At 43.7% G+C, this 26,240-nt stretch overlaps 1 long non-coding RNA gene across 1 annotated transcript in view; it reads right to left on the bottom strand.

Moving 5' to 3' along the window:
* Positions 1–16,132: 16,132 nt before the first annotated feature.
* The window catches only part of LOC123286021 (uncharacterized), a 40,541-nt gene continuing 30,433 nt past the window's right edge, over positions 16,133–26,240 (bottom strand). Inside the window, exon 3 of the long non-coding RNA XR_006528192.2 lies at positions 16,133–16,418. This is a non-coding gene — a long non-coding RNA (uncharacterized lncRNA). The remainder of the gene's footprint in view (positions 16,419–26,240) is intronic.

The following is a 26,240-nucleotide window of genomic DNA, read 5'->3' as shown; positions in this document are numbered from 1 at the left end:
AACTAAACCAAGTGATGGCCTCTTCTAAGCACAGGGTGCTGTGTGCACAGTTCGCACGCCCCTGAAGCCAGTCCTGCCAACAGAGATCCTCTGAGTTGCATAGTTTCTTTCTTTAGGAAAGTATGAGCACAAGTGGAGACAATAAAAGAAATGAGACTCTCAGAGACCTAGGAATGAGCTGAAGCACCAGACAGGAGAAGCCAGGAGCTAGGGGAAAAGTAGAGCAAAGAGGTCAGTAGCCACTGTAGGAAGAAGCACTAAAAGCGAGGACAAGATGAGGCCTGGCAATGCCAGAGGGATGGAGGAGCAGCAAAGGGCCTCCACAGATGAGAGGCTGGCCGGACGTCACGGCAGCTGTTTCTAAAATGACAGCAAACATTTTCTAATAGCCCGAGGCCAGCCTCATAGCCACAATGAAGCTTTACTTTTAGTTGTCCCCTTACACTCCACTCCTGAGGTAAAAAGCATTTCTCTGACTTGTAAACTGGGCAAAACTAACCCAAATAGACAGCAGTGTTTTAGACACTTATGAAACATCCCACTTTATGCAAGGGAGACTTGCAGCTGAGGGACTCCACGAGCAGCCAAAACAAAGACAAAATTAGTCCTGCAGGTGGGAGAGGATGTAGGCACAGGCTACTCTTGACAGCCCTGTCTGCACCTTTCAGAGACTCCCCCAAAAGTGCAATCATTGTGCCCACAAGCCCGTGCCTACTTCTCAGACACTGTCTCTGCTCAAACAGAAAGCTCTGACTACTTGATAACTGGCAAGTACTTGATAATGGCAATAACTCAAGGGTTGGCCAACCCACTCTTATTCCACAATGAGCTTTCCGTGCTAGGCCTTTGGGCCAATCAGCTTTATTTTTCTCAACTCATTAGCATGCCATCAATAATTACAGATTAAACATTAGCAGTTTTTCCCCTCTAATAACCCTAATATTCTAGCTATCTATGAAGATAATTAACTTCCTTAAAGAAAAGTGCCCTGGGAAGCTTTCCTTGACACAATAGACAATTACCTCTGGTAATCACCTTTTTCTTTCATTGGAGTATTAGTGTACAGGTTAGTCCTCTTGTACAGAACAGTGGTGGCTGCTCCCCATGATGCTCTCCCCTCCTAAATCTCATATAATAGTCATTATCATCCCCAGCATGCGTCCAGGAAGTTGCTTTATTCTTGCTAAAATTGGCAGTCCATTCCAGAGACCTCCCAAGCAGCAAAGGGCTCACAAGCCTGTAAGGCAGATCAGATTTGCCTTTCCAGTGTCCTGATGAGAAAAGAAGGAAAGTGACCTGGCCAAGGTCTTAGAGAAAGGTGGACTTCCTCTCTTTAGAATCTGACCCACCCAATCACACTCCGAACACAAGATGACTTTACTCAGTGATTCCCTCCATGACATTTGCTGAGTGTCGACTGTGTGCTGGTCCTCTGCTAAACCCTGGGCATTCAAACATGAAGAAGAAGAAAGAAGACCACAGCAAGTTTGTCGGACAGGGCTGGATTCAGCCAACCATGCGGCTAAAAGTAATTCTTTTCTCCATCTTTCAGGAAGTAGCTAGCAGATGCTTGTGTCAGGCCCTTTAAGGACCTGCTTAAATACCCCCTTCTCCACTGAACGCCCCCGCAAACCACCCCCATGGGAATTAAGTTCTCCTTCAACAAAGAGCCCATTCGCACTTCTGCCTTTCATTAGAATTATTTGTGGGCTGTAAGAACCTTTCTTACCCAACTCTGTATCCCCTGCAACAGTGCCTGGTGCACAGTAGGCACTGAGTCAGTGCTTGTTGAATTAAATATATGCAAGAGGTATGAGGCTCCAAATAGGGAGAGGTGGGGTTACTATTATGTATGGTCATGGCTGTTAAATGACAAGAATGATTGAAACAAACACAGCAAAAGTACTTTTTCCTAAGAGCTCTTGATGTCTGTGCATCTCCTAGGACACAGGCAGATGTGTCCCCTGTTCTCTTGGGCTCTTCTAAGCAGAGTCATGCTCCTCCTTTCATGTGTGGATAATCCCACCAACAGCTATCACATCTATCCTGTTATGTATGCCCCTTAGCAAGGCAGGAAGATAGATACGGAAAGGATGCTTATCCCAAAATTCCCAAGGTCAGAGAGAGGAAGTGACTGCACAGATCCAAGAGTTAATAAATAGTAGAGGCTGCATTCAGATTCTCCATTCTTGGTTTTGAGTTCTCGGCAGTGAACATACGTACACACTCTTACAAATCCTAATAATTATAGAAAGCCAAAAATTGACAGAGCTGCAATAAAGATGGGCTTGTTTTTACCTTCAAATATTTTTTTGGTAACTCCTCTACTGTAGTTGATTTGTATAAATCTAAACTGGGCCATACATTTGTTAATAGTCTGTAATAAACAGACACAGTTGTACCACCATGCAAAGAACACAGGTGAGGAAGGGTTTACTGAGGCTCATTTGCATTCAGTTATCCAAATAAGATATGAAAAGCACCTCACGGGAGAAATCAGAACTTTTGAACACTGATAATTCACAGGTCAGTGATTCTTAATAATTCTAGAGACACCGATGCCTGTCTATATCAGCAACTGTTCTTCACGCACACTTATATTTAGTTGGAGAGGACGCTGATGGATAAATAAAAGCAAATTGCAACCGACACACAATATCAGTTCAGGTTTATGCTCCAACAGCTTGAGGACACTTTGTGGTCAAGTTTCTTTTATCGATCATGTCAAGGTTCTAATCTATTTCAGGTTAGAAGAACTTTGTTGCTCAGTTTTATAATATGCCAAAAAATTAGAACTGGATATGAAAACAGTTAAGCCATTACATTTTAAATGAAATTAGTAAATATCATTTATATCTTTTTATAATAATCTGAAACCAGGTAGATACTGGAGCAATCTTTTGATCTGCATTTAATTATTTCTTTCCCACTAGACTGTGTTGAGATTGAGGTGCATACACCACCCTTCTTGATTGGTCTTAGTCCCACTTTGCTCTCATTTCCTATCCAGTTGAGAGGACTATTATCCCCGTTGGAACTGATAAGACAGTTATGGACTAGAATCGATCTCCCTATCATGTGTCTGTTAGGAGGGGAAGACTTCCTCCCTATTCTCCATTCTGATGGTTCCTTCAGTGTAGGGAGCTACAAAACTGGGATACTCCTGGTCTCTCTGCACCCCTGCCTGGGCAGAGAAAACCAGAGCAATTTCTCTGATGGGCCATTTGGAAGTGGGGCTGTGGCTTGTCCCACTTCCCCTGCTTTTCTCTCCTGAGCCTCTATGCCCTCAGAGAGTATATGCTCTCCATTGCTCTTGTCCCAGTGTAAGTGTAGCAATCAAGGCCTTGGACACCTGGGAGACCTCTATTGGTCCACCACTGTTGGTGGCAGGATGGATAAGTCAGCATAACCCTGGGATCAGTATTAGGAAGTCCACTGCTCAGAAACACAAGCCACACTCTCCAGAGAGGTTAAGTAACACAACCACAGAACACAGCAGGTAGGGACAGCTGGTTCCTCATCTGACCCAAGCTTCTCAAGATATCAGCATCACTCTTGATCCTCCAGCACCTGTCACCAGGCCTGGCACACAGCAGGCACTCATTACACATTTAGTGAACTAAAGTAAAAGTCAGGATAAGATCTTTGATCTCTCCATGTTTGGCCTCTGACACCACACTACTGCTGTGGTCACCAAGAAACACACTGCAGTCAGTCAAATACCACACGCACGCCCGCTGTGGCACATCCCCACACACAAAGCGCTAGTAGAAACCAAAATGGCTGTCAGGGGGGTTGTCTTTCCCACAAGGCTTCTTTCCCCTCAGGGGATTTTGCATTTACCAATCTTCCTCCCTTCCCCCCTCCTTTCACCACTTACCACTGAGGTGATGGCCCTCAAGCCATTTCTTCTTTACATATGCAAACACAGACCCCAGCCCTCTCCTCCTGTCTCTCTGTCTCTTCTCTAGCTCTTTCCCATGGACCACAGGAAATCTCTCTTCTTCCTTCTCTCTCCTTCATCAAGTTGGGTGTGAACACTAAACCACTCTCTCAGACTGACAACCCTAAGGATAGTGCTAATAATACCCCAAGTGAAAGGCTAAGGAAGACTTTCGTTTTGAGTTGAAATTAGCCTTACAAAAAACCTGTTCCGCCGCTTAAAGTCCTTGAAAATGTCCAGAAGATATTTTGAGAAATTCTGCAAAAGTCCCTATCAATACTCTCATCTTCTATTTTCTTCAAGAACAATGTGCCACCTAAAAGCTCAAACAAAAAAATTACCCTATATTTTAAATTACTAGAGTGTGTTTTACTATTTATAACACAAACATACTATGCTTCAATTATATGATGGGGCCCAGAGCCTTTAGAGAAATGGGCTGGGGCTCCGATTACCATTAAAGCGTTATCCGGTAAGCACACCCTGAGCCCCAAAGAACGGACTCGCAGGTAAGCGGTGCATGCTTTGTGATCCTTAGAGGATTCCTGGAGAGCCCTGGGATGGAGCTGAAAAATGGAAATGTGCAGGCTAACCATTTTGAACAATGTTGAACCTCTTTTCAATCAACAATTTTTGCCAAGGTGAAGTACATATCCTGGGGCGCTGTTAACATTTCCACTTTAGGCTCTGTGTTTCACTCTGATCCGGGGTGTTCTTAGTCTTCCCGTTTGACTCCAGGGCCAGGGTACCTCTAGCAGGCCTTCTGCACGGCGGTTCTCCCATCTCCCTAGTCTGAGGAGTGGCACAGTACATCTGCGCCCATGGTGGCTGTGCTTAGCAAGTCTCTTTGTTGTCACACCTGTCATGCAACATGCAACAGGGCTCAGGGCATGGTATGGGTTACAGAACAGGGCTTCTTAGGAAAACTTACAAAGTAAAGGTCAGCAGTAGAAGGCATGTGAACCAGTCTGTTCCTCTTCCATGGAGAGACATGCTAGGGCCAGGACACACTGCTAGATCGGCCAGAGCAGCAGGTTCTCTTTTCAAGGTCACGCTTGAGAGCATACTGAAGTTGGAGGGGTGAGTGGGGGTGGACTGTGGATTGCACGGGAGCCAGGCTGTCTGGTTTTTATATGCCAGTGAGTTCTGATGTTTACAGGAGTTACCTAAAAAAGCTAACTAGTGCCTGCAAACCCTGGGGATCACAGGAAGTTGGGTACAGAAGCACACCCTCCTACCTGGGAAAGGAAACCTCCTGCCAGGTCCCACTGGAGGCTGGATTGAGTGCAACTCCTTTTGCTGGGAGAAGAGGAAGGCCCTGGTCTCCAAAATTCATTGTCCTGGAAATCCAGAATGAGCTCCCAGGGACATTTCTAGGCAATCCTGCTTGTTGCACCAGAGTCGGACACTGAATACAGTCAAAAATCTATCTGCAGATAAATCTAATTGTTTGCCAAGTCCTGTGACTGCTCCAGTTTCAAAGTCATCTTTGAAAGTCATCAGATCTATATCTTTCACTCCATCTTCCTGGCTATTGCCCTCCTGCATATGTTCATTATCTCTCGTTTGGCCTTTTTTCACTCTCTGCTAACTCTTCTTCCTGCCTCCAGTCTCTCCTAAAGATAGCCTATCTTGCATACCACAGCAAGCTTAATACTCCTGAAGTACAACCCTGACCTGCTGCTTGGATCAATCGGTATAGGTTAGGCTATGCTGCAGTAACAGACAAACCCAACATTGCAGTGACTTAGAACAGCAAAGGCTTATTTCTCACTCACTCCACATCCATCTTTGGCAGCGGGGATTCAGCTCCATGTCATTATTGTCCCCTCTCTGAGACCCAGGCTGATGACAGCCACTATCTGAAACATTGCTGAGGCTGTAGAAGAGAGAAGAGAGAGCTCTAGAGGGTCTCACATTGATAATTAAAGGTTTGCCTGGAGGAGGCAAAAGTTACTTTTGCTTACAGCTCACTGGGCAGAACTAATCTCATGGCCCCACCCACAGGTGGCTAGGAAGTACAATCCTATCATGTGCCCAGAAGATGTGGACCCAGAAATATTCCGTGAACAGCATTAATGACTACTATATTACTCTTTTGCTTAAAAAGCAAGTAAGCAAACAAACTGATAACCTCCCATATTTTTCAGGATAGAGTAAAAATGTCTTAGGCTTCAAGATCTTCCCTCTTCTAATCTAACCTCAAATTACTAAATCAGCAATATCTCTCACTTTCCACATCACACTTCAAAAAGAATAAACCACTCACATTTAGCTATCCAAATGGTTCCCTGCATTGCTGCCCTGCTCTCCACACTTTCACTCCTGCTGTTCCTGCCATCAAATTCTAGCCACTTCTCCAGGCCAAACTCAAATGGCATCCCTTCCGTGCAGACTTCTACAACTCTCCCAGCCAGAAACAACCCCTTCTCCGCGTGATCTCTTTCTAAGGGCCCAATCTGTGCCTCTTTATGGTACTTAACACAATTTCTCTTCTTTTATAATGAAGAATATTTATAATTTAGTCATAAGGCTAAAAAGGGACTTAAGAGATCATCTAGTTCTTAAACCTTCCACACACCACTGCCAAGTCTTTCATCATCTGTTTAAAAATCCACAGTTTGGGGGGAACTCGCTACCTCCCAGGTAGTCCATTCTACCCTTCCAAACTTGAACAGCTCTGATTATTTAAAAGGCAACAATAAGAACACATTTGACAGCCCTTCACCGTATGAAGCTAGTACCTACAGGCTTCATTTCCAAACAAGGAAACCAAGGCACCATAAGAGAATAGGACACTTTTTCTTAAGTAGGAAGGAAAGTTCTGGTTTAATTTATCTTACTGTGTTGCTCAGATGCTTCTCAGCTTCTGGACTGTGATGTGGGTAATCTCCTAAGAGACTGAGAGGGATGGAAAGACACCAAGGCAACCGCCCTGCCTTGTTTACCGGAGAACTCAAGGGTGCCTTTCGCACAGCTGTGCTGAGTGGAAGTGTTTAGACAGAAGGCTGTGTGGTCCCGGACAGATGTGGCTGTGCCGCCACTCACTGTCAGACTGTCAACCTGAACTGCTGGGAACGCCATACAACATGCTCTGGGTGGCCTGAGCAGAGCAGCAGAGGAAGCCTGCAAAAGATACTCCCTCGTTACCAAGCCAACACGAGGACAAGAGCTACCTAGCACGCTGTGCAGGCTGACTGACTTCTGGCAGCAAAAAAACACCACCTCTGTCTAGAAAGCATCCTGAGAATTGTCTGGTGCCTTGTCCAGTTGTCCATGGAAAAACACAGCTCTTGAAAAGAACACAGAATTTAGAATCACTGCTACTTGCTTGCTGTGTGGCCCTACATAAGCCACTTCACTTTCATGAGTCTCACCTGTAAAATGGGACAAGTAGTACTTTCTCAGATTGTAATAAGGATCAAACGACAAACAAAAAGGGTCTTTCCATGGCCAGGCTCAATGAATCACAGTTCCTTCTAGTCTTGCTTTGGACTAGAGCAACCCGGGCTCCCGATCTGGTTGGTCCAGCAGGACCTTGAAGTTTCGAGGCCCCAGGCTGGCCCTTCTGCAGGTATTCTCCTCTCCACTGGGTGAGGAGTCCACAGAGCCTAGGAGACATGTCCACCCAGAGTCATATTCAGCTTCTAGACCACCCTCCACGAGCCCAGGACTCCAGAGCTCCCTGCCCTCATGGCACTGAATCCACTGCTAGGAAGTTTCTTCCCCAGATATGTCCTGTGGAAGACAAAACTGGAGCTGACGTGTGTACCCCTACGCCAAGGGGCAGCTGCAAGCATGGTATAGGGATGGGCTGGGGTAGGGATTGGGTTGTGGATGTATCTTTGTCGTGAGGCTGAGCCCACGTGCATACGTGTCCGGCGCTTACAATGCATTAGCAAGCATGGGTGGGAAAAGAAGGAGACAAGCTACAAGCCAGGGGCCTCGTCTTATACACTCACCTTGGACTTCACAAGTGTTAGGGGCAGACCTGGTTCCCTCTCTTCCTCACTTCTAATCCTAATATAATCTCATCTAATGCATGATTCTGAAGCTATAGTACTTCTTTCCTTTTTATGGCTGAGCAATATTCCATTGTAGGTGCATGCTGCAATTTGTTTATCCATTTATCCATTGATGCACATTTGGTTGCATGCACCTTTTGACTGTTGTGAATAATGCAGCTATGAATATTGGTGTACAAGTATCTGTTTGAGTCCCTGGTTTCAACTCTTTCGGGTATATTGCTGGATTGTATGATAATTCTGTGTTTAACTTACTGAGGAACTACCCAACTGTTTTCCACAGTAGCTGCACCATTTTACATTCTCACCAGCAATATACAAAGTTTCCACTTCTCCACATCCTTGTCAACACTTGTTATTTTCTGTTTTTAAAGTATAGCCATTCTAGTGGGTGGGAAGTGGTATCACACTGTAGTTTTGATTTGCATTTCTCTAGTGACTAATAAGATGGAACATCTTCTCATGTGCTTGTTGGTTATTTGTATATCTTTTTTAGGGAAATGTCAGGGATAACTTAATGAAATAACTAACATTCTAGGCATAAAGGAAAGGGAAGAAAGCTAAGAATAGCTTAAAGTTACTGTTAATGCCCAGGGGACTTCTGGAGTATCTAACAGAGCCAGTCTCCCATCTTGCTTCTGACCTGCCTCCTTGAGGCCAGGGTGGCAAGCTCCATACCAGCAGAACCACTCAGGCATCGCCATGCCTCAGAGTTTGGGCCCACTACACACCACTCACTACACACAACCCAGTGAACACTTCTCTGCAGCCCCCACACACACACATAAACACACCCCATTCTCATTTTCATCCCAAAGATTACATACCAGCAGCTGGGACTTGGATTCCCTTTATGGGGCAGCCCCAACCCTTGGGACATGGTCTGGTCCAAGGTTCCAACAAATCTATTCCACAGGATGCATGCGGCACACTCCACAAAGGCTGGAATCCTCAGGGTTAGGGAAGCGAGGGGCAGCCACGTCGCCTCAGGTGGGCTGCTCCAGGCTCAGCCCTGTTCCTTTCAACCTCTCCACACGTAACTTCCAATACAGAGAAAGGAGCCATAGGGAGAAAATGGCCAACACCCCTCCCCTATCCATTTACCATATGGGGGAACTGAGGCTCAGACGGTGAAGCACCAGCCCAAGGTCAGCACATCCCAGGTCTAAAGCATGAGTCCTCAACTCCCCAGACTTTGCTCCTGGAACATGATGTGATAAAACGAGTGTTTAGACATTCTTATGCCAACACCACCAATCCAGGCCATGGTTTGAGTCAAGATCAGTTTATTCTGTGCTATAATTTTCCCACTACAAAATGAGGAGGACCATCACTGCTCTTCCTTTCTCCCCAGGAGAACTAATCAAGTGTGTGTGTGCATAGATGTGAGTGAGTGTGTTTGTATATATATGTGTGCATATATATGCTTTGAGCTCACTGGAAGACAGTAGCTATATAAATATATGTGTATGTCTGTACTTACACTTTTTTTCTTCATGACCTAGTTGAAGTGGAGAACCATTTTAGGACTAGGTGAAAACGGCACGTACTAATTCTACCTGTTTCTTCCTGCACGGTCTCGTCCAATGTTCCCGGGTAAAATGAGTCCCTTTAACTCTAAAAAAGGAAATAGATTTTGTTCTGTCAGGAGCATTCAAGTCACCCTAGGGGTAAGCCCACAGCTGCAGGCCTACATTTGGGACTAGGGTTATGTCAGTGAAAGTGACAGCTGGGGGACAAAGCAAACTGCTGGCCTGCCAAGAGCCCCAGACTGGCACCGAGAGACCAGGATTCAAGGACGGATGGGCCGCCCAATCGCTGAAGTAGAACTTTGAAGAAGTCACTCCCCTTCTTGGGGCCTCGGTTTCTCCATCAGCAAAATGAAGTGGTTAGACTGGACTAGCAGATTTCAATTTTTTTAACAGTAAAAATCCTCTTTAAAGATAAATCTCATGCAGATCTCCAGTGAATAAAAGCAGTTAAAAATGGAACCACTTTGACTGAAGGGCCCCTCCCCCCTCCCCACCTGGAAATATTTGCACAGCCGCCAGCTCACTGGAGTGAAACTCTTCTAATTAAAATAGTGTAGGGCTCTCTGTCATGAGAGTAACCAGTTAGATCTAGAGAAAAAGAAGATAAGCTAAATAGAGCATGAGGGTGACAAGGACAGAGGCCTGGGGCGACAGGAGGGGCGGGAGGGCAGAGTGGGAAAGATTTTGGCACTGACAGAGTTCTTAGACAGCAGGCTGCTTTCTCACCTCAAATTCCCAGAGAGGAAACTGAGGCCAGACTGCTAAAACATAAACTTTGTAACTTTTTGACCCAGGAAGTTTTGAGAATCATAATAAGGAAATGATTATAGTGTGCTTTGAGCGCTTCAGAGACAAGCAGTATTTAAATACAAGGTATTATTACCTCCACAGAGCTCTCGTTTGATTACCACTGTGCTTGAAAATGTGGGCAGACCACTTTTATTTTTCAAAACTCAGGTGTTTAAAAGAAATATTCACATGTACAATACCTACCCTCTTCCCCTTATGAGCTAATTCGCAGCTTCCTTGTCACTGGATAATTTAAATGTTCAAAGAGATATTATACTAGCTTTATCAGCTAAATTGGCAGTCCCCTATTAAAGACGTCTATCCTTTCCAGCTCATTCTCCTCCCACTATTTGAAGGCCTGCTAAATTAAAAGTGAAAATAATATCATATTGGGGATTTCAAATGTCAGTAGCAAACATCATTTAACAGATGTGCTAGGTAGGAACTTATCTATAAGAGACCCTGAATAAATCAAGCTTGCCCTGGGATATTTGGTTCCTTGAATCAAATATTCTGCTGCTGAATCTCAGAAGTCAAGCCCCCAAAATTCAGAATGTCCTGCTTTCAGAACGGAGGAGCTTGAGCACTCAGCTTCTCCTGGAAGAGCACGGACGCAAAGTCAGAGGTGTGGTTCAAGTCCTCGTTTACAGAACATGGACTGGTTGCCCTTGGCAAATCATTCCCCCTCTCTAGTTGTCCGTCCTCTTCTCTGTAAACTGGGGTAGTCTCCTCGCCCTGCCTCCTTCACAAGGCTGCTCTGAGGATCAAAATGAAGTGAAGCAGAAAGCCGTGTATGATTAGCGTGGGCAAAGCCTAAGAGCACAGCCTCTGAATGGAATCAGACCGATCTTGGTTCAAATCTCACCGCTGCTACTTACTAGCTGTGTGACCTTAAACAAGTTCATTATCTGCTCTGAACCTCAGCTTCCTCATCAGAGAGAGGAGGCTATTAACAGTATTTTTCTCATGGGTTGTTTTGAGGATTTAAAGCAAAGCCTGGCCCATAGTAAAGGCTCCATCAGTGCTGGCACTTATTAAAAAGCTGTAACACCCCCTCTGCCCAACGAGTTACTGTTGTTTCTCCCTAGTTCTGCTTTCAGTGCACAACAGACCTAAAGATAACCATACATCTATTGTCTCTGAACCTCCTGGGTGCTCTTACTCGAACGAAAGGAAAAAGGAAATACATTGTGGCCCAGAATGGGGCTCTAGAGAAATCCAAAATGAGCTGTGGTCTAAAAGTGACTTCTCTCCAAGCCTATTTTTAACCAGCTGTGAACTTCTCTAATACGCAAAGAGTGATGCTGGGCTCCCTGAATAGCTCTGCTGACGAGCTGCTGCCCGCTTCTGCTACTATGTGAATTTATGGAGTTCTGGTCTCACACTTCGTTAAAGAAATATACGATGGTGCTGAGACAAGGGGCCAGACACCTATAACTCTTGTCCCAGTCTCCCTGTTATAAATCTTGGTGCCTCATTCACTGAAGAGGAGCAAATGAAGAGATGTTATCACCTGCTCCTTTATAGTAGGCTCTCCTCTTTAAGCTGTTTGCAACAGACAACTTGATGAAGAGCTCACCAAACCAAAGGCCTGGCCCCAAGCACACTCCCAACTTTGTTAGGGATGTTTTCAGTTGCAAGGTACAGAGGACTCAACTACCATGACTTAGACAAATGAAAGTTTCTTTTTCTCACATAAAATATCCAGAGGTAGATGATTGCTGGTGCCAGTTTAGAGGCTCAATGCAGTCACCACAGTTCTATTAAGTTGAAATTCTCTGGGCTTTTTCCTCATGGTTACATTCTGGCTGCAGCAGCTATGACCATTGTACATATAGTCTAGTGAGGAAAAAAGAGGAAAGGAAAAGGGTGGCATCTATGTCGGGGAATCAAAATATTTCTAGGACCCCTGCAGCAATTTTCCCTTTTTACCTTATTGGCTAGAATTGGGTCAGATGACCATCCTTGTTTGAAAGGTGATTAGGAACAAATAAAAGGGTTGAAAGTGAAAGTTAGATCAACGAAGAGTGTCTGCCACAGCTCCCAATAAAGGTCTTTTGCTTGAAGGAACAAAAGTAAATGATTGAAGAATGACTAAAGAAGCAGATGAATGCATGTCTGATGCCGAGAGCTACTCTTAAACTGACTCAGCTCACCTGCCATTTTTTTCTCCTCTTCTATCCAGGTGTCACACATTCCCATCCCCTTGCTAGCTCTCAATATAGTCCCATAGTACCATTTTCTTTCTATATTTATCTTCCCACTCACTTGTCTACTTTGTTGACTAATGTTGAAGCCTTTTAGTGACAAAGTCTGTCTTATTCACCCCAGCACAGAACCTGGAATAGACCAGTTAATCTACAAATAATTGTTGCCATATTTGTTGACTATACTCTCAAGAAAAATTCCAGAAAACATAAGTCGCATTCCTCAGCACACACGCATATGTAAAGCCTTTCATATTCCTCTTCTGGGTTGGTCTATCTAAAAAAATAGAGCAAGGTTGTTTGGGTGACACAGTCAATTAAACATGAGAGTATATTAGTGTAGTTTCCCTTGTAAATCAAAGAATTCACAGAAATTATTTTTATCCTGTTTAATCTAAAATATTACATATTAATTTTCTGCATTAAAGCTGTTCCTGGTTCTGAAGTCTTTGATCTAAACAAGGAGTGATGTATCAAAACCAGAGAAGTGTGTTAAAAACAAACATTAATAAGAACACTACGGGTAGGGTGTTAGAGAGAGAGGGCATCCTGTAACAGGGCAAGAGGTCCCTAAACGGGTTATTGACTGACCTCCCTGTTAGTCTTGGGATAGCTCCTGACCGCATCTCTTCAATTGCCCACTGACTCTATACCTCATGCCTCTTAGTATCTTCATTGTGTTGGGTCTTGGAAGATAATTAGGGTTTAGATATGCACACATGTGATAGGAACAGCATGAGAAAAGATACAAGAGATTTTCACATATTGAGGTATATGGGTTAACTACTCGGGTTCAAAACTGATTCAGTGTGAACTAAAGAAGCATGAGTTATGCCCTATCAAACATACACTTTACACCTGCTTTAACCACTAAAGAACGCACTCTCTTGCACTCCCCTCCTGCACCCTATTGGTAACATCCTATTGGCAACATCAGTATTAGCCACTTTCCTGACATCAGGGTCATGTTTACCTGCTAATTTGTGACTGAATGCCTCTTTGATGAGTATGTATCCTGGGCACGTTTAATTTATGTTCTTTGTCCTAAAAAGATATCAGATTGTGCTGAAAACCATGCTTCTCCAGAACGCTTTCTTCCTCTCTGGAAAAGGCCTTCCTGGATTATAATCCTCACTCTGGTTCAAGTAAAACTCACCTTATCTCTCTTGTCTATAGAATGGGTATTGGTTATTTAGCATTGACAGGCATAACAACATGAAAGCATAGAATCAGAGGTGTTATCTGGGGTTAGAGTACATGAAACTAGAGAGCGTGTGAAGGAGGAGATAACACTGGGGAATCCAGTAGGAATCAGATCATAATTAACAAGGGCCTTACATTTGTGGCTAAAGTGTTCAGACTTCACAGCATGTGCAATGGGAAGCCCTTTTTGTGCAACGAATCACACATATCAAGCTATACTTTTATAAATTTTCATCTTGTAGTAGTTGTGAGTATGGAATGGAGAGCTGAAGAGATGAAAGCTGGAGAGATCAGTTAAAAGCCTATTGCAGTAATCAAGGCAAGAGATGAAGCAGATAGAAGCTAAGGTCATGGTAGTGTGAGTGTGGCTGAGGGGACAGCTGGAGGGCATATTGTGATGTTAAAGTAAGTGTGTAACTGGTCACTCCACCAGGCATGCAAACCAGACCAGCTGAAGTGCAGCCCAAGGAGAGGGAAATTTAGAAAGAGTGGTTAAAGAGAGATAGAACTAATCTCAATTATGGTTTCAAGATCATCTTGGAATTGACTCTGACTGATTGAACTTTTATCTCCCCTCATAGAATAGAATTGAGCACATCTTGTTGTCACAGAGGTTATTCCCTATTGCAGTACAAGAACCAGATAGAATAAGGACTATGAACAGATCTGCAGGGGTGCATAATAGATCTGTAATACAGTCCACCCCTTATACCAGGACAGAGCTGCTTGGATGTTTCCTGTTTCAGTTTTGTGCAAATTCTGGTGAACTGTATATGTACAAACTGACAGTCTGTTGTTCACACTGAACGCTGCTCATCTCCTACTCCAGGGCTTTATAATTAACATTGCTGCAGGATCAGGTCAGCATCTCTGAATATACATGCAAAAGCTGGAAGTGTAGGTGATTTAACACCCTGTAAAGTACACCTGTGACCAATGGGAGACGGAAGCCGGGGAATAAGCTCGTCTTTTCTCCCCGCATTAATGGATAGTCTTTAGATGCAGTTTCTAAGGCTGTTTAGAGGTGTAGTCCCACTTATTGAGCGATCATTATTACTTAGTACTGGCCAGCTCGATGCCCATTTTTATACTGACTCTCCCTCTTTCCCTGCTTTGCTCCCTTTTACACTCATGTTGCCTGAGATGTAATTCTTTAATAAAGTAAAATGACATAATTCCTCTACTTCAATTCTGACTTCTGGGGAACCCAGGCTAAAACAAAGAACAACAGGAAAATTACTGCTCACAAAGTACAGTAGAGGGCTAGTCAAGGATGTTTACTGCAAGGTTGGTTGTAGTGGAGGGAAAAGAAGGAGGGGGAAGAGATCATTTAAATGTCAAATAATTTATTCAATAAATATACATCCATACAAACAAATACCACTCAACTATTAGAAATGACTTAGTGTGTCTTCATGTGCAAGGTAGTTTGAGCAAGAATGCAAATTGCCTAGTAGAGTGATCTCGTTTGTTTAAATAAGATAAGGATATGTACTTTAAATAAACCTTCTGCGATTAAGGGTGGCCATGCGACAAAATTTGACCAATAGAATGTAAGCAGAAGTGTTGTATGGCAGCTCCTGGTGACTTTGCTTAAAAGATAATGAGTGTGCTCTTTTGTCGCTTCTGTTATCCTGATGCCTGGAATGTTAATGAGATGGTTAGAACTCTAGCCACTATCTTGGACCATGAGTATAATAAGGTCCATGTTTCAGGGATGGCAGAGAGGCAAGACTCCAGATGAAGGGCACACGAACTCTGAGAGCAGGGGTATTATCCAGTGAAAGTAGTCTGCATTCCAACTCACAAGATTTCATTTGCCTCTCCACAGGGTCTGGCTTCAGGTTTGGCAGCCATGCGCAAGAAGGCTGCTTATCAGGGATGACTGCAGACCTGGGCCCAACAGTGTCTTTCCAAATGTGTGTCTTCTCTCCGTATCTTGAGTACAAAGTATTCCTCCTTTTACATGATAGAACTTTTTAAAAGAGCCCACACTGGGGCTCTTTCTCTTCCCTCATCTCCAAATGAGAAGAAGTCACTCCAGGATTGGTATAGGTCCCTAGACAGGGTAGAGGGTTCCCCCAGGTTCTGCTGACAGTCCTGTGTTTCTGCAGAACTCTTCTCTAACAACCTGTGCTGGAGGGGCGGTGTGTCTGCATATATATCCCCCTGGCCCAATGTCTGCTCTTGTTATTTCTCTAGGGTGGGAACTGTGGTGTGTTGAAGAGGAAACTTCTGCTTCTGCCACCTAGTCCTCTCCCAGTGGAGAGGGGGAGGTATTTGTTGCTAATTTGACATGGTCTACATGTTTTCACTGGTCAGAGGCTAAGCTAGAGTTTTAAACTAGGTGTCTCCTCCACTTGTCAGTGACTCGAAAGAGACAGGTCCAGGGTGCATAATAATTCATGGTGTGGACAATGCTCCTAGAGCAGATAATCACAATTCCTCTTGGCATGCCTTGAACTGTCTTTATTTTATTTTATTTTATTTTTCATTTTTCTCCCAAAATCCCCCAGTACATAGTTGTGTATTTTTAGTTGTGGGTCCTTCTAGATGTGGCATGCAGGGTGCCCCCTCAGCATGGCTTGGTGAGCGGTGCCATGTCCACACCCAGGATCCGAACCAGCGAAACTCTGGGCTGCCGAAGCGGAGTGCGTGAACTTAATCTCTCGGCCACGGGGCCGGCCCCTTGAACTGCCTTTTAATCCAGTGTTATTCCCTAAAAAAAATAATAATAAGTTTACAATCAATGCACCAGTAGCCATGCAACTCTGAACTCAGTGTTCTTTCAACAGTAGAAAGTATAAAGAAGAATATTACAATTATAAAATTATATTTTGTCCAAACGAATGGGTAAGTTCTCACTCATCCGCTTTGTGGAAAATCAGTAACACATGTTTCTTCCCAAGTCACTTTCTTTCAGACCCAAAGCCAGCTCTGCACCATGGCTTCAGCAGGTGTTTATATGTGGATCTGGGATTATCCACTATTTGTTGTCACTTGTTACCATTTTGCCACCCTCCCTCTGCCCTCTCTCTGTGTGTAGAATGGTGAATTAACCATAATACTGTTTCTACCTCTCTTGTCTGTACCCCGACAGCATCCACTTCAGACTGCCACTGTGAACCAGACTCTGATTCCAGAGTTGAGAAGGAGAGCCTGGAACTCTCCCTGTGATGCTAATTTAGGCAAAGCACTCCCTACTCCCACTGTAAGGTAGGTCACCTGCCCGTCACCTTCTCTGCTTTCCGTTCCTCCTCAGAGTGGCAAGAAAGAGAAAGGTCGTGGCTCTGCTCAGCTGGTTCTTGCTAAAGAGATCATAAATGCCTTTGGAAGCTTAAGGGAGGCAGAAGAAGGGCAAGCTCCCTTCTTTGGAAGGATCGTAATAGGAAATGAAGCTAGGCATGAGAGTGTGGAGTAGTAGTAAAAAGAGATGAAAGGTGGGATGGATCAGTCTGTTCTCCAACTACAGTCTTCATCTTCAGACTCTGTTTCCCTCATGTGGCAACCTAGCAGCTGTCGTTTTTTCTCCCCTTCATTTCTCTTTCTTCTTTTCCTGAAACACGTCTTAGAAAGAGAAAGACTTTCTAATGAGGCAAGACAAGCAAGACGTTAGCCCCTAGCACCAATTTTAGCACAGGCAGTTGAAAGCATCCCAGTTAGTCAGTGAACACTACCTGCAGGGGCCATCTGCTAGACTTTTGAAATGTTTGGCCTTTGCTTTGAAACTTTTTTTAATATAACCAAGCATTCTCTTTATCAAAAGAGCTCTCTCTGGCAGAGGCAAGAGGTTGGGCTTTCTAAATATTCCTTTGCTCTGGGCAAAAGAAGTAAAAGGATGTTTCCTAAATTTGCAACATGCAGTCCTCCATAGCCTCTCGTTCATTTGGCATTCACTTCCTGAATGCATGACACGTCCAAGGTGCTGGAGGGTAGACATACAGAGATGAGTTAGACACAGTCCGGTATTTTAAGGGTTTAGTCTATGTGAGTGGAGAAAGGTACACACGCAAGCGACTTTAATACAGGATAGGAAGTGAACATCGTAGCTCTCATCAGGGGCAGGGGCAGAAGAGATGGGGGTAAGAAAGCATTCCTATTGGAATCACTTAAGGAGCTTTTCCAAAATATGTTGAACTCCTCCCCACTTGAGCTTCTTATTCAGAATGATTTTGTTATTTCTTTGTTGGTTGTTTGGTTAGTTGGTGGATGGGTGGGTATGAGGAGCCTCAGACTCTCTGTTTCTCTGTGTGTGTGTTTGTGTGTGTGTGTGTGTATGTTAAGATATCTATATATCTGGGGGCTGGCCTCGTGGCATAGTGGTTAAGTTCACACACTCCACTTTGGCGGCCTGGGGTTTGCAGATTCAGATCCTGGACGTGGACCTACACACTGCTCACCAAGCCACGCAGTGGTGGTGTCCCACATACAAAGTAGAGGAGATGGCACAAATGTTAGCCCAGTGACAATCTTTCTCAAGCAAAAAGAGGAAAATTAGCAACAGACATTAGCTCAGGGCCAGTCTTCCTCAGCAAAAAAAGAGAGACATCTGTGTATAGATATAGGCAGATATATCTATATACATCTTTATACATACATATATATATATATATACACACATATGTTTATTTATATAAATGTTCAAGTGATGCTGATGTGACCAGGCAACCATGGGAACTAACTCAACTGATGCATTCATTCATTCATTCAAGAAATTTTTATGGACTACCTATAATATGCCAGGCACTGTGCCCTGGTCATACAATAAGTGACCAAAAATGACATGGACCATGTCTTCATGGAACTTACCCAGGATTGGAGAAGTAGACCTTAGCCAATAATTATGCAAATAAATATAAAATTACAAATAGAAAAATAAAATTCTGGAGGATCTTAGGAGAGGAGGGGGAATTGCTCCCACCTTGGGTACGTGAGGAGGAGCAGCATCAAAGAAGTTTTCACAGATAAAGTGCCATTTGTGCCAGTTTTGAAGGCTGTGTGAGATTTGACTATTGAATGGTAGTAGGCAAAGGGGACTCCATTTAAAGGTCATAGTGTGAACGAGGGCAGCCAAGCAGGAAAGGGCAGGGTTTAGACGATGTTCTGGAGTAATGGAAGAGCCACTGATGTTTTCCAAGTGATGGGATGATTAGCCACATTTTAGAAAGTTAGTTTGACAGCATTGCAGAAAAGAAGAAGGAGGAACAGAGAGGAGGAAGGTTGACCCTTGAGTAGCTACTGAAATATAAAACAGAAAAGCAGTGGCCATGGGAATGCAAGAAAGAAATGTGTAAAAGATGTGTTGCTGACTTATAATCCATAGGGTTTGGCAATAACTAGATGATGAGGGATAAGATGAAGGAGCTGGTAAGAGAAGGAGGAATAAAAGACAATCCCAACGTTTCTACGTGGGAAACATAGAAATAGAGACTTTCGTGACAGGGGTAGGGGGTGAGGAAGTAGATTTTTGGAGAAATTCCATTTGGGGCATACCATCATGTCAACACAGGTACTAAGAATGAGGAAGCCCACCTTATAGCCGACCCCTGTCCTTGTTTTCTATCTCTTCTTCTGCCACTCCTACCCTCTGTGCTTAGCACTCCATATTACAGGTAGTAAATTATAAATTGCCACAATTTTTGATAAGTTAGAAAACTTATTCCAGAATATGATCATTAAACTCATTTCCCATCCAGGGGCCTGGTTAGCAATGCAAAAGGACTCTGGTGCAATTAGGCAGCTACTGCTCAGCCAAGCACCTTTCAACGTTGCTCCCCTGCCAGCTGGGACCTTGGTCAAGTCGCTTCACCTTCCTATGCTTCATTTTCCTCATCTGGAGGAAACTGGGCATAATTATACCTACTCCATCTACCTCAACAGAGTGCCCAATGCTTCAGAAAGAATTCAGACAGGAGGTGACGAGGCTCTGCCTGAGCAAAGACAGGGGCAATAAAGGCAAAGAGTGGTGACCTCTAAAAGGCAGCTAAGTGGAAAGGAATGCTGAGAGTATGTGTTAGGCCAAGAAGAAAGGGTTGGAAGACAAGCAAATAATGCACTGAGAGGCTACAAGCTTTTTCACTGTGCGTCAAAGCAGATTTTGAGAGTAGAACTCAGATCCTTAAATTCTGTTTTAGAGAGAGGAAAAAAGACTGTCATTATTGTGCCAGAGTCTGCTAATTGCTTCCCAACATCCAGTCCCTCCTTTCTCAGTAACTGACTGGGCACAAAATCAGTCAGCTGAATTTCCTAGGCTCTCCCACAGCTTGATGTGCCCTTATGACTAAGACCTAGTCAGTAAGAAGTCAGCAGATGTATGTGTGACTTCTAGACACTCTTCTTAGAGGGACAACTTCTCTCCTCATCTTTTCTTCTCTTCAGACTGCATATGTAATGGTTGGAGCTTCAGCAGCCATCTTTGTCCTTGAGGTGGCCTTGCAAATGGGAGTCATACAGTAGAGCAAGAAGAGAGAAGGAGCCTGGGTCCCTGATCCCTGGGACTGTAACTCCCCAGCTCAGGCTGCCTAACTCAGATGTCTGTTAGATGATAATACTAGTGTCTGATTGCTGTGCTGACAAATTACCACAAATTTAGCGGCTTGAAACAAAACAATTTTTTCTCTTTTTCTGTCATACAGTTTTGTAGATCCGAAGTCTGACAGGGATCTCACTGGGTCAAGATCAAGGTGTCAGCAGAGTATATTCCTTTCTAGAGGCTTGGGGAGAAATCTGTTTCCTTGTCTTTTCCAAATTCTAGAAGCTGCCCACATTCCATGGATCATGGCCCTCTTCTTCTGTCTGCAAAGCCAGAAACTCTCTTCAAAGCCATGCTGTTGTCTCATGCTACCATCACTCTGGTTCTCTCTTCCAAATCCCCCTTCCACTTTTAAGAGTCCTTGGGATTACATTGGGCCCACCTATATAAGTCAGGATTATCTCTGTATTTTAAGGTCAGTTTATTAGCAACCTTAATTCCACCAGCCTCCTTAATTCCCCCTTGCCACATAACCTAACATATTCACAGGTTCTGGAGAATAGAACATGGACGACTTTGGGAGGCCTACTACATGGTGGTAGGGTAATAAACTTCTGTCTAGCCCAAACCACTGTTTTTCAGGTCTTTATTGCCCACAGCTGAGCCAAATGCATTCCTGTAGCAGGAACTTGCTGAATACCCACTGTACATGGTACTGCTGTGCAGTAGCGGTACTGGCTGTGGTCTGATAATCCTGGATGATTCTGATACTCAAAATCCTCCAAAGGCTGTGAGACCCACCTTGCAACTGCACCTGGCCCCAGAAGCATCCACACATCCACACTGATGTCACTCCCTGCCACGGGAGCAGAAAGAGTCTGTTCATCTGGGGACTGACCACAGCTCCTGCTCCCCAACATCTGCAGACTTGCCTCAGCACAGAGAAGGAAACTAAGGCCCAAAGCTTGCCCACGTTCCCACAGCAAGTTCTTGGCATTTCAGGACTAGAATTCAGGTCTCTGAATACCACTCCTGCATCACATTCTTTTCCTTAAGCCACTCTAGTTTTTTCAAGGGAAGACATTGGACATACTCCCATAGGTCCATAGTGCCGGGCACCCAGGTGACAAACCTTGGCATAGGCCAAAGACCATGTTTACCTCTAACGCAATGATTCTCATGACACCAAATGTTTACAGCATTTGGCTGGATTTCCTATATTCTCTCTGTCTCTTGATACGCATAGTAAAGTTTTCTGGTGTGTAGATTATCTGTTTTCCTGCCCCTCACCGACATGCTCCATTTCTCATATTTGTTAAATGGGGACCTATCAAGACTTAATAGCACTTACTAGGTAACATGGACCTGAGAAGACCAACTTAAGAGCTCAGGCCAGGGAGGTTATACACTCCAGAGCCATCTCTTGCTTTGCCCTCGTCTCTTTGAGTGTCAGCACTTCCATCTTAAAAAATGAGGAAACAGCAAATGTGCTTCAAAATAATTGCAAGTAGCAGTAATAAAACTCATTGTAAAGCACATTAGCACCATATACAGTGTCATGGAACTGCTAACAATAAAACATTGAGCAACTAGGAATCTAGCTTGCCCGTTTGGCTCTGAGTCACGTTCCTAGTGACACTGAGTAAAAGTGAGGGGGACTAAGACCAGGCCGGTATACAGAGTCAGGAGGAGCCTGCCAGCCAACCTAGCACAGAGATGCGGCCGCAAGCCACTGGGCTAGGAAGACCTTCACAAGGCCATTTGCCACAAGCTTTTGCTCTGCTGTTCCTAAAGATCTGATTTCCCAAGCTCTCTTTAGTAACTGTTTCTGGTTTACACACCCCGGATAGTTGGAAAGACCTCCCTTATGCAATTTCAGTGAGCTTGCTTTGGCTCTGTCTTCAATGGGAATGGAAAAAAGCTATTCATACTCCCCCAAACCCCTCCCCTTACACTCATATCCTTTCTGATGCCTACTGACCGGTATTGAGATAGTTCTTCCGTAGCATTTCCCAATGCTCATTGCACATAAATGCAGTGGTTTGGGGTTCTTTTTTTAATCCAAGAGCTTTTACATTGAGTTAAAAATGCTAAACTCTGAAAGTTTTAGAGCTGGATGGGATCTTAGAAATCACTTCTTCCAAACGTCTAGATTTTGCACATGAGAATTGAGACTTCGATGTATACAGTCTTGCTTCAATTTACATGGTTATGGTGTTGAGACAAAGAACTATAAACAAGGCCTAAGGAATTCTGATAATAATGTAACACTGAATAATATTTAACTTATTGTAATTTTTGCATTCTTCACATAATGCCTCCTGATATTTGTACAGTACTCTGATATTTATTTTGAGCATAAGCAGTCATCTCCCTTTCTTATATAATAATTGTTTACTCCTCTTCTGTCAGAGAACTCATTTTCTCTCAATTAAGCATAATTCTGCACATTCATGTCAACTTCTCTAATTTAAGGGGTCATACTGAATTGCAATTCTACTTTACTAGCTTCACCGAACATTTATGGAGCAGCTCCTATAAGCCACACACTGTCACATAGTACCTCATTCGATTCTCAGAAAAGTCCTATCGTGAGGATGATTATTATCTGCATTTTAGAGTTGATATAAAATGAGGCACAGGCAGGTTAAGCAGCAGACCTAGGATCGTCCATCTGCTGAGACCTACATCCTCTGGTTTGTGCTCATAACAGCATGTGACCTCTCACATAATGTCAGCCATCCCACCTAATTTTCTTTCTTTCTTTTTTTTTTTTAAAGATTGTATTTTTCCTTTTTTCTCCCCAAAGCCCCCCGGTACATAGTTGTGCATTTTTTAGTTGTAGGTCCTTCTAGTTGTGGCATGTGGGATGCCGCTTCAACATGGCCTGATGAGCAGTGCCATGTCCGCACCTGGGATTCGAACAGGCGAAATCCTGGGCCGCCGAAGCAGAGTGCGCGAACTTAACCACTGGGCCACGGGGCCGGCCCCCAACCTAATTTTCTTATAGCAGAAAGTCAAGGAATAATATTTCTTTTCCAATATCTCCGCTATGGGTATAAATATTAAGTAGCATAATTAGCCAAGGCTGATACATAGAGGAGGCTATGTACTGTTCACGTTGAAGGTGAATGATAACTTCAGCACTCCCCAAAATATAGGTCAAAGAGAAGAAAGTGTGATTTTTTCCTTTTAATATATCGTCACGTGTATGCAGACAAAGCAGAAATGAAGACGGTAGACAGTAGAGCATGGCTGGAGTCTGAATGAAAGAGCAATCATTTCTGAGGGGCTCAGGAAAGTGTCTTGGAGAAAGGGCCCAGGCTTCCGAATGGGAGGACTCAAGCAAGAAGATGTTAAGGGAGAAGCAGTTGAGTCGGAGGTTAAGAGAGGAGACCTGAGGGAGGAAGAGTTTGGGGGAAGGGGTGAAATGAGGAATGCCTGAAGGAACTGGAAATAATTCATTCAAAAAAAGAGAGAATTCTGGGTTTCCACGTACCTGAAGGATGATCAAACCAAAGGCAGGTAAGACCTGCTCTGTGAAGTTCCTATTCGGAATATCGGTTAGCTGGGTCTAAGGCCACAGGGTCAGTCGCCGTCTCAGAGAACCAGGACCACGTCCAGGAAAGAAGCACATCTTTTCTAACAATTAGACCTGCTCAATAACGGCATACTTTTCCCTTGGCAAGCTGAGAAACTCATCAGGGAAAATATTCAGGTAGAGGCCAGGAGACCTCCAGCCGGAGGAGCTGGGTTGTAGAAGGTACTTCTGCACGCTGTGGGGGTGGCCTTAGATGAGCTCCAAGGGAGCTTCTATTTCTGAATTTCTAAGATTCTAAAAGCGAAAGGAGCAGACTGTGGCTCCAAACAAGTAGGAATCTTTTAAACTTGAGAGCTGCCCCAAGGGAGACTGGATCTCCTCCGAGGACTGACCTGTGCCAACAATGCTCAGCCTCCCCACGGAAGGGACTTTTTTTTTTTTGAGGAAGATTAGCCCTGAGCTAGCTGCTGCCAATCCTCCTCTTTTTGCTGAGGAAGACTGGCCCTGACTAACATCTATGCCCATCTTCTTCTACTTTATATGTGGGACGCCTGCCACAGCAGTGCGTGCCAAGCGGTGCATAGGTCTGTACCCGGGATCCGAACCAGTGAACCTCAGGCTGCCAAAGCGGAATGTGTGAAATTACCACTATACCACCAAGCCGGACCCTGGAAGGGACAATATTCTAGGTATCTTCCAACCCAGGTCTTAAACTAGACCTGAACAGATGTTTTTGCATAGTACATTTTTTATCTCAAAAAAATTCCTCAAGAAAAGTCTTATATTCCTTCCAATCTTCTGTTCTGAATTTTTCTGATTGTTGCACTATAGGTGAATTTTGTACCAAATATGTATGATTTGTCTAGTAAACTGTGTTTTGATTGAATATACTCCATGTGTATATTTATTAACTAATTTTTAAAATAATCACATATATGAATCAGCTAACTTTTAAATAATCTGTATAATCACATTTTGTAGTCTTGTTATAGTTTTTATTACATATTCGTGACCTCGTTTAATTCTCATGCACATCTATGATGTAGATAGTACTGTTTCTACTCTTAGAATGAGGAGAGCATGCCCACAGGTGGGGCTACAGCTACTGCGATGTCAGCCTGAGTAACCTGAAGCATGGCTCTAGAAGCCCCATCTCCTGACTCCTGCTCCAGTGCTCCCGCCCCCAGCATGGGCCTCCCACAGTGACTCAGAGCACTGCAGAATCGCCACAGTTTTCTGAGGAAGAAGCTAAGACAATGAAAGGTCAGTTGATTGGGCCTAAGGTCACAGAGTTAGTCCGTGATGGAACCAGATTAGCCCTGAGTATGTAGCCACAGGATTTTTATTTTTGAAAATCACCCTTAACTCATTCCAGGTTTTTCATCTAGACAGATCTGGAGATATAAATTGACTTCTCCCAGTGCCCTAACCACAATCACTGAGTCCCCAATCTGTCACTCTCAGCACAATAGATTTCTTACTATTAATAAGAAGCCAAAGAATGAAAATTAAGATCGATTTCTTAAGAATCTCAGCCATTTCCATAAGTGTCTGCACTCTAGACTTGCAAACCACACCTTGATTGGATTATTAAATATCGACATCATCTTTCCAAGCATCTTAGTAATGATTCTTTGTCTCTCAAATGAATATTGGGTAAAATTCTCTATTAAGAACCATAGGATAAGTCAATTATAATGAAAGCAACTGAAAAACAAAATACACAAACAAATCGTATCTTTCTAGCCACTTCTCTGAGATCTCCCATGCTTCTGTGTTTCAGCAAAGTTGCCTACCACTACGCCCTAAAAATACCCAGACTTTCCCGCTTGCAGTCCTTTATTCATGTCATTATCTCAGCCTGGAATGCCCCGTTTTCTTCATTCTCCATCCATCACAACCTTACTCATCGTTTAAGTGCTAGTTCAACGTTACCCTGTAGGAAGCCTTGCCTAATCCCCCCGGTTGGAATAAATCCCTCCTTTTTCCAGTTCTTATTTTAATAAGTCTTATAGAATGGCTTTTTTATTACGTCTGTCTCCTATACTAAACTGTGACTTCTTGAGGACCCAAATCAAGCGGGATTCACGTGGGCCGAGCCCACAGGCTCACACTGTGCACTTGACATATGTTTATTGAATGAATAAAATTACCATCAAATGCCATTTCCCCTTTTCCCTTTTCTTATCAGACATTCAAAGATATTCAACATCATGAGTGTCTTCCTGCTTACAATCTGTACCTTCTCTTTTACAAATATTCCATAAGGGGTGAGCAAGCTGCTACTGTTATAAAACATTTGCCAGGGATTGCTAGAAATGGTGTATAGTTCACTAGTTCTGTTAAATCTTAAAGCTTGCTTTTCTGTTTTTCTTTCTTTCCTCTTCTTCTTCTTCTTTTTTTTTAATTACAATTCAGCATAATCTTTTCTCTCCTTGTTAAGCACTAAGGAGAATATTCACAAATCAGAAATCACCAAATATCAGAGTCAGAGGAGAAAATCTAGTAATCTAGCCCCCCTCTTGTTA

Source organism: Equus asinus, chromosome 5 (assembly GCF_041296235.1).
Source record: "Equus asinus isolate D_3611 breed Donkey chromosome 5, EquAss-T2T_v2, whole genome shotgun sequence".
In the NCBI taxonomy this organism is placed as follows: Eukaryota; Metazoa; Chordata; class Mammalia; order Perissodactyla; family Equidae; genus Equus; species Equus asinus.
Note: the sequence above shows the minus strand (reverse complement) of the source record. Positions and strands in the feature narration are given on the sequence as shown.